This window comes from Sinocyclocheilus anshuiensis, unplaced genomic scaffold (assembly GCF_001515605.1).
Source record: "Sinocyclocheilus anshuiensis isolate Anshui unplaced genomic scaffold, SAMN03320099.WGS_v1.1 scaffold8, whole genome shotgun sequence".
In the NCBI taxonomy this organism is placed as follows: domain Eukaryota; kingdom Metazoa; phylum Chordata; class Actinopteri; order Cypriniformes; family Cyprinidae; genus Sinocyclocheilus; species Sinocyclocheilus anshuiensis.
This window is the reverse complement of record NW_015558559.1, coordinates 116,776-126,937: the sequence shown is the minus strand read 5'-3', so window position 1 is coordinate 126,937 and position 10,162 is coordinate 116,776.

Here is a 10,162-nt window from a genome sequence, read left to right as displayed (position 1 = left end):
TTGACATGACAGATCATACAATGTCATTAAGGCTGTGATCAATGAATGCTGAATTCTGTTAAACAAAGTGGAACAAAAGAAAGAGTTTTAAATTGTAGGTGGGTAACAAGAACTGCAAAAATAAAATAAATTAAAAACAGGCTAAAAACAGCAGTTTTAAATAACAATGTTGACAAATATATATTTTTTTTTAATCTGAAAGTCTCTTTTTTTAAAAAGATTAAAGATGAAGATAAAACTGTGTAAACAACTTTTTTCAATGTCAAATCAAATCCTTTAAAAGAAGGGACAATATGGAATAACCCAAACTTCTATTTTCACAAGTGTTAAACACACGTTAGGGAATTAAATTGGAAAATGTACAAATTTACAACTCAATAACAAAATCTTACAATTTGGGATTTAACCCAATGAAATACTCTCTATATTCAGTAACAAAACAGTGGGCCCACTTTCCTGCTATCACTCACACACCCACCCTACGTTGCAGGCCTGAGGGTTTTTCCCAGAACGCAACGGGTCCCGTGGTATGATGAAATGTCGTGGCTTTGGATCGCGCGAGCGGCTAGCGGCTCTCCCACGCAGCAACAGAGGAACTCCGGGCTTTTCCGGTCACCCGGAGCGCTATCTGTTTCTCCTTCTCTGCGTTGAATGTCGATCCGGTTCGTGCTAGTCACCACACAAGCACATGGAATGAACGTGCAAAGTGTAATCAGTGCTAAATATAACCAATACTTGCTAAATAAAGTTCTTATTAGCAAAATACAAATCACTGATGACGGATTCACTCTAGATATACGGGATTATCGTGTAGAATATCCTTTTCTTTCGGACTAACGTAATACGCAATCTCCCTCCTCTCCTCTCTCTCCGCTCTCCCCCCTCCTTTTCCGCCACGCCCCTCTCATCCTCCACCTCGTGATGCGTACATTAAATAAAATTATATATAAATATAACTATATACATACACATGAAAACACTGAAATGAAACTGAATAAACAAATAATAAAAATAAAACACACACATTATAATGTAAATAAACATATTAGTATCAAACCATAATTTAGCATCTTTTTATTCTCACCGGGCTACACCCTCCCCCTTTTAAATGTTTGAGGTCCCCATCAAACTTTCGGGATCTTACAAGTGTTTAATTCTTTTTTTCTCAGGTTCTCTACTGCATTTACGGCAAGTAGCAAGAGGGTGGCACCAACCAGTGTTACAATTACTTCTCTTACCCTCTGAAACAAAACTACAGTGCACTGGCATACCATGTGTAATAGTATATATATTGGGTGGTTTGTAGCTTTACCCAACTCATCATAACTGAGTTTAATTACAGGCTTTATTTCTCTTTTAGACCTAATTTCTCTAGAAGGCTCCAGACCATTTGGACTCTTTTCACTGTCAGTTTCTTCAGGAAAAGGTAAGGTCTTTCCTTCTACCATTAGCGGGTTAGATTTTTCAACTTCTCGCGTTGTTTGTTATAAGCATGTACTAACTGACTGACATGCTGACTCCACTTTTGCTTCTGGGACTTGTCAAGAGTCCCAAGCATCGACAGCAAAGTTCTGTTGAACTGTTCTGGCTGCGCATCCCCCTGGGGATGGTATGGAGTTGTTCTTGATTTTTGAATCCCCAACATCTTCAGTAACTCATGGATTAACTTGCTTTCGAAGTCACGTCCCTGATCCGAGTGTATACGTGCTGGTAATCCATAATGAACAAAGTACTTTTCACATAACACTTTGGCTACCGTGAGAGCTTTTTGGTCTTTCGTCGGAAAAGCTTGAGCGTACCTAGTGTAGTGATCAGACCATACAAGTAGTCATGAAACTTGTCTACCACTGCCCACTTCAGTGCTAAAAATTCAAGTTGGTGGACAGGGTAACGCTGTTCAGAGGGCTTCAACTTGCGGCTGGCAAATGCTACGGGCCTTAACCCTTCTGGGCTCTCCTGGTTTAAAACTGCTCCCAACCCATTCTGGCTGGCGTCTACATGCAGAATGTAGGGCTTGGTTGGATCCGCAAATGCCAACACAGGTGCGTTAGTAAGACACTGGATGATCTTCTGGAATGCCTCCGTACATTCTTTCGTCCACCTGTCCCCAAAAGCTTCAGACTCCTTGAAGTACATCCTTTCGTTCCTTGTAGCTTTCTTACTATGTTGAGTAGGCAGATATCCCTTGGTAAGTTCAGTAAGGGGTCTGACTATGGCGGAGTAATTAGCTATGAAGCGCCTGTAGTACCTGCAGAATCCCAAGAATGATCTAAGGGATTTCACATCAATGGGTTGCTTCCATTTGGTCACAGCTTAAACCTTAGCTGGATCGGTGGCAATACCCTTCTCGGAGATTATATGCCCCACATATTTTACCCGAGGTTGACAGAATTGGCACTTGTCAAGTGAGACTTTTAATCCACTTTCTTCTAGTCTATCGAGGACTTTTAACAGACGTTCCTCATGTTCTTCTAGTGTTTTGCCGAACACTATGAGATCGTCCAAGTACACAAGTACTTCCAGCAGATTCATGTCCCCTACGGCCTTCTCCATTAATCTCTGGAATGTAGCAGGGGCTCCAGAGATTCCTTGCGGCATCCTCTCAAACTGATAGAACCCAAGCGGGCATATGAACGCGGTCTTGTCCTTGTCTTCATCAGCCATATTGATCTGATAATATCCGCTCCATAGGTCTAAAACGGAGAACCACCTGCTGCCCGTCTAAAGCCTCGTCAATCCGCTGAACTGTATACTGATCAGGGATTGTTCTTGAATTTAGGGTTCTATAGTCGATACACATACGCACCGTGCCATTCTTCTTCCTAGCCACCACAATGGGGGAAGCATATGGACTCCTGGACTCTTTGATGATTCCAGTAGCCAACAACTCATGAAGATTAGCACTCAGGATCCATGGCTCCGATCCATCAGCAGGTAATACATCAAGAGGGAGTCTCTCTGCCTGCACTTTCTCTCGACATTCACAGAGCACTATCAGAGACTGTGACTCTTGGCTAAACATCCGTCCTCTTACCCTGACTCTTCCGAGGGCTTTGAATGAATGCATAGTTTCTTCAATTTTAGAAACATCTGTTTCTTCTGGAATTCCACTCACAATGATGGCATAATCTGGGTCTATGCCTTTGTGTTTTTTTTTTTTTACTATGGATGCTGCTGAAATAATAAGGGAAATTGATCCCAGCGGTGCCTCCAATTTATGTAACCCCAGTAACGATACCCACTATATTAAAGCTGGGGCCTGGGTAAGTATTGGTTTCACTGTTATGATTAACTTTAACAGTCAAATATAATATTTCTCTTCCTTCCAGCAGCAATAAAGACGATAGAATCCAATACTGGTCATATGAGGTTTTGTTTATATATTTAAATAACCCAATGAAGTTAGTAAAGCAATGTGAAAGGATAATAAAACTGTGTAAACAACTTTTTTCAATGTCAAATCAAATCCTTTAAAAGAAGGGACAATATGGAATAACCCAAACTTCTATTTTCACAAGTGTTAAACACACGTTAGGGAATTAAATTGGAAAATGTACAAATTTACAACTCAATAACAAAATCTTACAATTTGGGATTTAACCCAATGAAATACTCTCTATATTCAGTAACAAAACAGTGGGCCCACTTTCCCGCTATCACTCACACACCCACCGTACGTTGCAGGCCTGAGGGTTTTTCCCAGAACGCGACGGGTCCCGCGGTATGATGAAACGTCGTGGCTTTGGCTCGCTCGAGCGGCTAGCGGCTCTCCCACGCAGCAACAGAGGAACTCCGGGCTTTTCCGGTCACCCGGAGCGCTATCTGTTTCTCCTTCTCTGCGTTGAATGTCGATCCGGTTCGTGCTAGTCACCACACAAGCACATGGAATGAACGTGCAAAGTGTAATCAGTGCTAAATATAACCAATACTTGCTAAATAAAGTTCTTATTAGCAAAATACAAATCACTGATGACGGATTCACTCTAGATATACGGGATTATCGTGTAGAATATCCTTTTCTTTCGGACTAACGTAATACGCAATCTCCCTCCTCTCCTTTCTCTCTCTCCACTCTACTTTCCTGCCACGCCCCTCTCATCCTCCACCTCGTGATGCGTACATTAAATAAAATTATATATAAATATAACTATATACATACACATGAAAACGCTGAAATTAAACTGAATAAACAAATAATACAAATAAAACACACACATTATAATGTAAATAAACATATTAGTATCAAACCATAATTTAGCATCTTTTTATTCTCACCAGGCTACATAAACATTGAAGAAATAACAAACATACCATGCAAAACTCCAATCTCTAAACTTATCAGGTAAAATACTTTTGTTTTTTTATCAGAGTAGCTGACAAACTGGATGCACAGTATAAGCGTCAGTGTCTTCACTGCCATTGGTTCTCATCACATCACGTCAATGCTCATTTGCATAAAATGTGGACACACCCACCTCTCATCATGTTGCCCCAAATCAGACACTTTCATTGAAAATGAATTACTTCTGGTTGATTTATAGCTGCATATCGCTGTCAGCCTAAACACACTTTGTTGTACTATACATGTTTCTGAACCAAACCAAACCAAACTTCCATCTCCTTATTCTAGACTATAACACACAAGCAGACCGTATGAGCCAGACACTACTGCATTAATGCAGATAGGAAAGACCTCATCAGCAATCTGCTTGGCATCCACCCAGGTTCCAACAGACCCCGGCTGCAGACTATAAGCACTGCCCTTTCCGTGTGCATTGGAATGAGCCTCGGTTTTGAGGGCAGATGCCATGACATCTTGGGGAGCTCATCAGTGTGCACCATGAGTGAGGTGGCACATGGACAATAAAGCTGGTGTCAATGCTGCGAGCGGGGCAGCGGCAGATTGCGGACCATGATGGCATCAATGGATCATCATCCATTACTTTATGGGCATGCAGATGGGTCTGGCTCCCATTGGGAGGTCCCTCACTGCTGGTCACTCAAATGGACTCTCATATCTCTCATGGGTGGATGGAGATGAGCTGCTTGGATAATGGATAAAATAGCTTGACAGATTACAGCATGGTAACTAGATGCATGCATTTTTCTGAAGAAATTCTGAATGGTGCATGCATGTGAAAAAGTCGGCATAATGCCAGGGTGCTGCTATGCAGTTGATTAGTTCTGAGCAGTGTTAAATGAAAAGTTTTTGTTTTAATCACAGTCATAGTCTAGCTTTTAAATTTTAGTAATGGCATCATGTCATATTCAGTCACTTTAGTCGATTAAATGTTTCAAAGGGATAGTTCACCCAAAAGTGAAAATTCTGTCATTAATTACTCACCCTCATGTCCTTCCAAACCTGTAAGACCTTTGTTCATCTTTGGAACACAAATTAAGATATTTTTGATGAAATCTGAGAGCTTTCTGACCCTGCATAGACAGCAATGCAACTACCACGTTCAAGGCCCAGAAATTAAAGGGGTCATAGGATGCCCATTTTCCACAAGTTGATATGGTTCTTTAGGGTCTTAATGAAAAGTCTGTAACATAGTTTGGTTAAAATTTCTCAATGGTAGTGTAAAAAACACCTTTTTTAACCTGTCAAAATCAGCTCTTTTCAGATCAAGCCGTTTTTGTAGCATGTAACATGGACTATTGTAACGATGCCCTTACTACCTTTCTGGGCCTTGAACGTGGTAGTTGCGTTTCTGTTGATGCAGGGTCAGAAAGCTCTCAGATTTCATTAAAAAAAGCTAAATTTGTGTTCCGAAGATGAATAAAGGTCTTGCGGGTTTGGAATGACATGCGAGTGAGTAATTTTCATTTTTGGGTGAATTATCCCTTTAATTGAGTGCAAAATAAAACCAAATTTAAAGACTGTATTTATTATTTTAAACATGCATTTACCAAAATCAACATGTAAAAATGTACCTTGTTATGAAGTCTTCATACTTTTACTGTCCATGTTTTAGCACTAGCAAAGTGTTTCAGTTTACCGCCTTTTTCAACTTTCAGCTTTAGCTCACGTGGAACAGTTTTCAAAATGATCGACTATAATCATATGTCAGTCTATGTCATTTAATGTGTAGCATATTTGTTATTCTATATGAGTATTCTAGTTTCTGGTAGTCAATCCCTAAATGAATCAATTCTGCGATTCTGAGGCACTGAGAATGAAGAGTCGATTCTGGGTGATTGTGTTCGTTACTTTGATTTCCAAACTACACATCCCAGAAGAACCCTATACTATGGAATCCCTATGGTGACATTATGATGGGAAAAAATATGATTATTATTATTTATTTGATTTATTAGCATTATATTTTTTTGGGGACAATGCTTTGATTCTATGAATAGGCAAACTGGCAAACTGCTGTCCAATGAAGCAACACGCTGTCAGATAACCAACAGTTCCACCAATTAAGCACTTGAAGCACTTGTTCTGATGTATTGGATTTGAGAGGTGCACTAGTACTCTTCTGTCATCTCATCACATGTTAATTTTATGATACTCCTATATGCCAAGAGCTACACACACACGCACACACACACACAGTAATTGATATTCTTCATACAGAGAGCAGCTATGAAACAGCATTCCCTGCACATCCTCACCCTGAATAAATTACCTCACACTCCATAAATTTTCCCAGATGTTAAGAGTCACCTTGAGAATAGCTCTCCGGATCCTATCAGTAGAGGAGGAGCATGCAAGGAAAGAGAGAGAAATGGCTTGAGGCTTGAGAGAGACAAGACAAGTCCAGCAGACAACACGAAATGAAGAAAATAAAGATTAGAACTGCATGCTAAAGAAAAACATGTGTACACATATATTCATAAGCAAGCTGCCAATCTGATGCTTTCATTTGATACAATTATTTATTTAGAACATGCATTAAATAGATGAAAATAAAATGCAGATGCTCAAACTCAAAAAAAAAAAAAATCAGATCTTAATCTTTAGAAGAATATGACAGTAATAAAAAAGTATTTACAAACTAAGACCTAAATTATAGAAAATGATCTAAATGCACATATGAAATCTGCAGTCAGGGTGGAAACTATCAAATTCTTTCGTCTGCCATAATGAAATCTCTTTGAATTACATTAATTTGTTTTGTTTTGTTTTGTTTTTTTCTCAGCAAATAGTGATATGTGATTAATTTGATTAATTCTTCTGCATATCATGTAAATAAATTGATTACATTATCAATTGACCGCCTTATTTCACAATAAATCAGTGGAGTCAGTGAGGTCAGAGCAAAGGAGCTTTTCTAATATATCCAAAAATGTCCTCTTCATTTCGCATGAACATTTCTTGGCAACACACTGGTACTAATTTATATCAGGTCTTCCAGGATTTGAACTTTTGGCTTATCAGCCCAGACCTTTAGCCAGTAAATCACCACTACACCTCTATGCAGGCTAAAGCAATATGGACTATACAAGTCGTTCCAAAACGGGATGACTCGTTATACAGTATACAATGGAAGCATATATATTGACCAGGGCTGTACTAAAAGCACAAGAAGTGCCATAAAAGCCCCATAAAAGAAGTTTATATGCCTCATGCACTGTATGTCAAAGTCAATAAAATAACAAACAAGTCATTCATGTGGACATTGAAACTTGGCACATCAAGGTTGGCATCAACGTACTGATTTTTCTTTTAAAATGTTTGTAATCTCCTAGATCTCCAAATTTTAAATGGTCTCAGTGATGATAATAGGATACACAACAGTATGACATATTAAACAGAATGTAGCTCTATCCCTCAAAGCTTCGTTTTTAACCATGACAAATTAAACATGGCGTCTACTCTGATTAAAGTCTATATGGAGTTTCTTTTGAAGATTCCCGCTGATGTCAGCATTGATTGATTTCCATTTGCATAGTATAAGCATGAAATCTAATTACTGCCCGCTGTTATCATCTCTGAAGTCCACGCTCTCGGAGCTGAAAGCACCATAGGGTGGGTTCCTGGAAACCATTAACTGAGTGTTACAGGAAACCCTAATGTCCTTATGTGGCACTGATGCCTAACGCTGAAGCCACCAACTGTTTCAGGTCATGTGACGGAGCCTAACGCCATTCGGACGTCCAGCTGCTTCGGGCCATTGGGTTTAATCCCTCGAGCGTGACAGACCATGGTCACATACATACTGTACATACATGTGGGTGGACATGTGTATCTTCTGTTGGGCTGGGGTGGACTGTGGAGAACAAATGACAGAAATCCTCCTCCCTTCAGCTTTCTGTTCCCTTTCTTCCAAGTGACACGCACATGCCCCCATTGTGATCATTACCAAGATCTCTCATTAATTGTTTCCAAGGTTGTCTGAGAAGAATATCATGAGTTTCTATCGCTTCTGTTTCCTGATTAATTTTTCATTCCATGTCAACATTTGTTTTGTCATTGTGGATTTCATTAGGGTTAATCCTGTTATGCAGTGCTTTTTGAACTCTGTCACTTTTAAAAAATGGAAAATGATGTCACTTCTTGGAGGATTATGTCATTATGGACCAATAGGAATAGGATCATCGTTTGAACACCAAACACCAAAGAGTGACATAAAAGCAGCAATAGTGTGTTGACTTCAATGATGGGGAAAAAAAATGAAATTTGTTCTCACATGTACAGTTGAGCAACCAAACGTGATGCGGAAATTGAATTTTGGAGGCAAATGAGCTGGGATACAAGTCAGCTTTTGTGAATGGGAAGACAAATAATGAGTAAATTCTGGGGTGTACTGTTCCTTTAAAGGGACAAAGGATAAAACGATCGATTTTAATACCAATTCAAAATACCAATTAAATCAATATTCCTACAAAACATTTTATTGAAACAATTTGAAGAGGAATATTTCTTCAACATGCTAAGTTTTTCATTTTCAAAAGTTTTTCTAGTTGAAAATCGGTTCAAACCAGTAATGCAATCATTCAGATTTTACCCCATGTTCCCTTCACTGTGAAAACTAATATGATTTCTATCAAAAATTGTAGGTTTAATATTTTATATAATACATTTATAGACATATAGGAACATGATAATGTAATGCACAGTGAAAATGATGTGTTCAAATTCTGATCTTTAGTGAGTTTCTGGTTGGACGCAATTATTTAAGGATTCACCTCATTCCAACAAATCCCTTGCGACCGCCAACCGTGTATGAAACATTTAAACAGTCAGTGATAAAGTGAGTAACAAACCGCCATTCATACATGTTTCATGCATTATGGCTCCCACTAATTATTACAGCAGAGAGAAAATTAGGCCAGATTGTCAATCATTAATTACCCAGAGCTGTTAGGTAAATTTGCTTAATTTACGACCTTTGAATTATTCAAGTGTAATGAATTTAATAAACGGAAAGACAAATACCTGAAGTGGCGCCTGCTACTCTATGCCCACTAAAACTGACCTGAGAAACATTTTTGTTGTGAATATTTCAGTACACATGTCTATTTAGTTTTTTAGAGAAGCCAATGAATCATTCTTTTAAATTGGTTCTTTTTAGTGATTTGGTCAAAGGGCTTTGCACAGTGGCCAAAATCAATTCACCATTCGATTCATTTGGACAACCCTCTCACTGAATCATTTGAAGCAGTTTCTCAGTCAGGTCAGTATGACAGTACCAGGAAACATCAGAACTACTTTTTGAAAAGGTAGCTTTGAGAAACTTAGCGTTGTGTCATAATATGGGCGCTGAACGTTTTCCTCTGTAAACATGCACAAGAGGGATTTGCCACTTCTCCACATTTTGCTGTTTTCACTGTTTTTTTTTCTCCCACAGGAGTGATGCATTTTGTAGAAGCTGTACGTGTCAAGCTAAAAAGTTAAAAACGCATCTTGTGATGGCTTCCTTCTGTGACACCTACACATTAACCCTAAAGAAAATTATCTAAAAGTTGAACTGAATGCTTTGGTGGGTTTTCGCAAACAATTTCTCCAGGGAAGCACACCCTTAGGCCTGCCTTTATATAAGCTACTTCTTTACTTTGTCAGGTTTCAGTGCGTATCCTACTAACCTGCTGAATACCTGCAGTGGTCCAACACACTCTTACTGACTCCCATCAGTTTGTAGTCCCACACTTCACTTAATGAATGCACTGCATGTCTTTATTTCACTCACCTTCATCAAAACTGAGCACACACGCA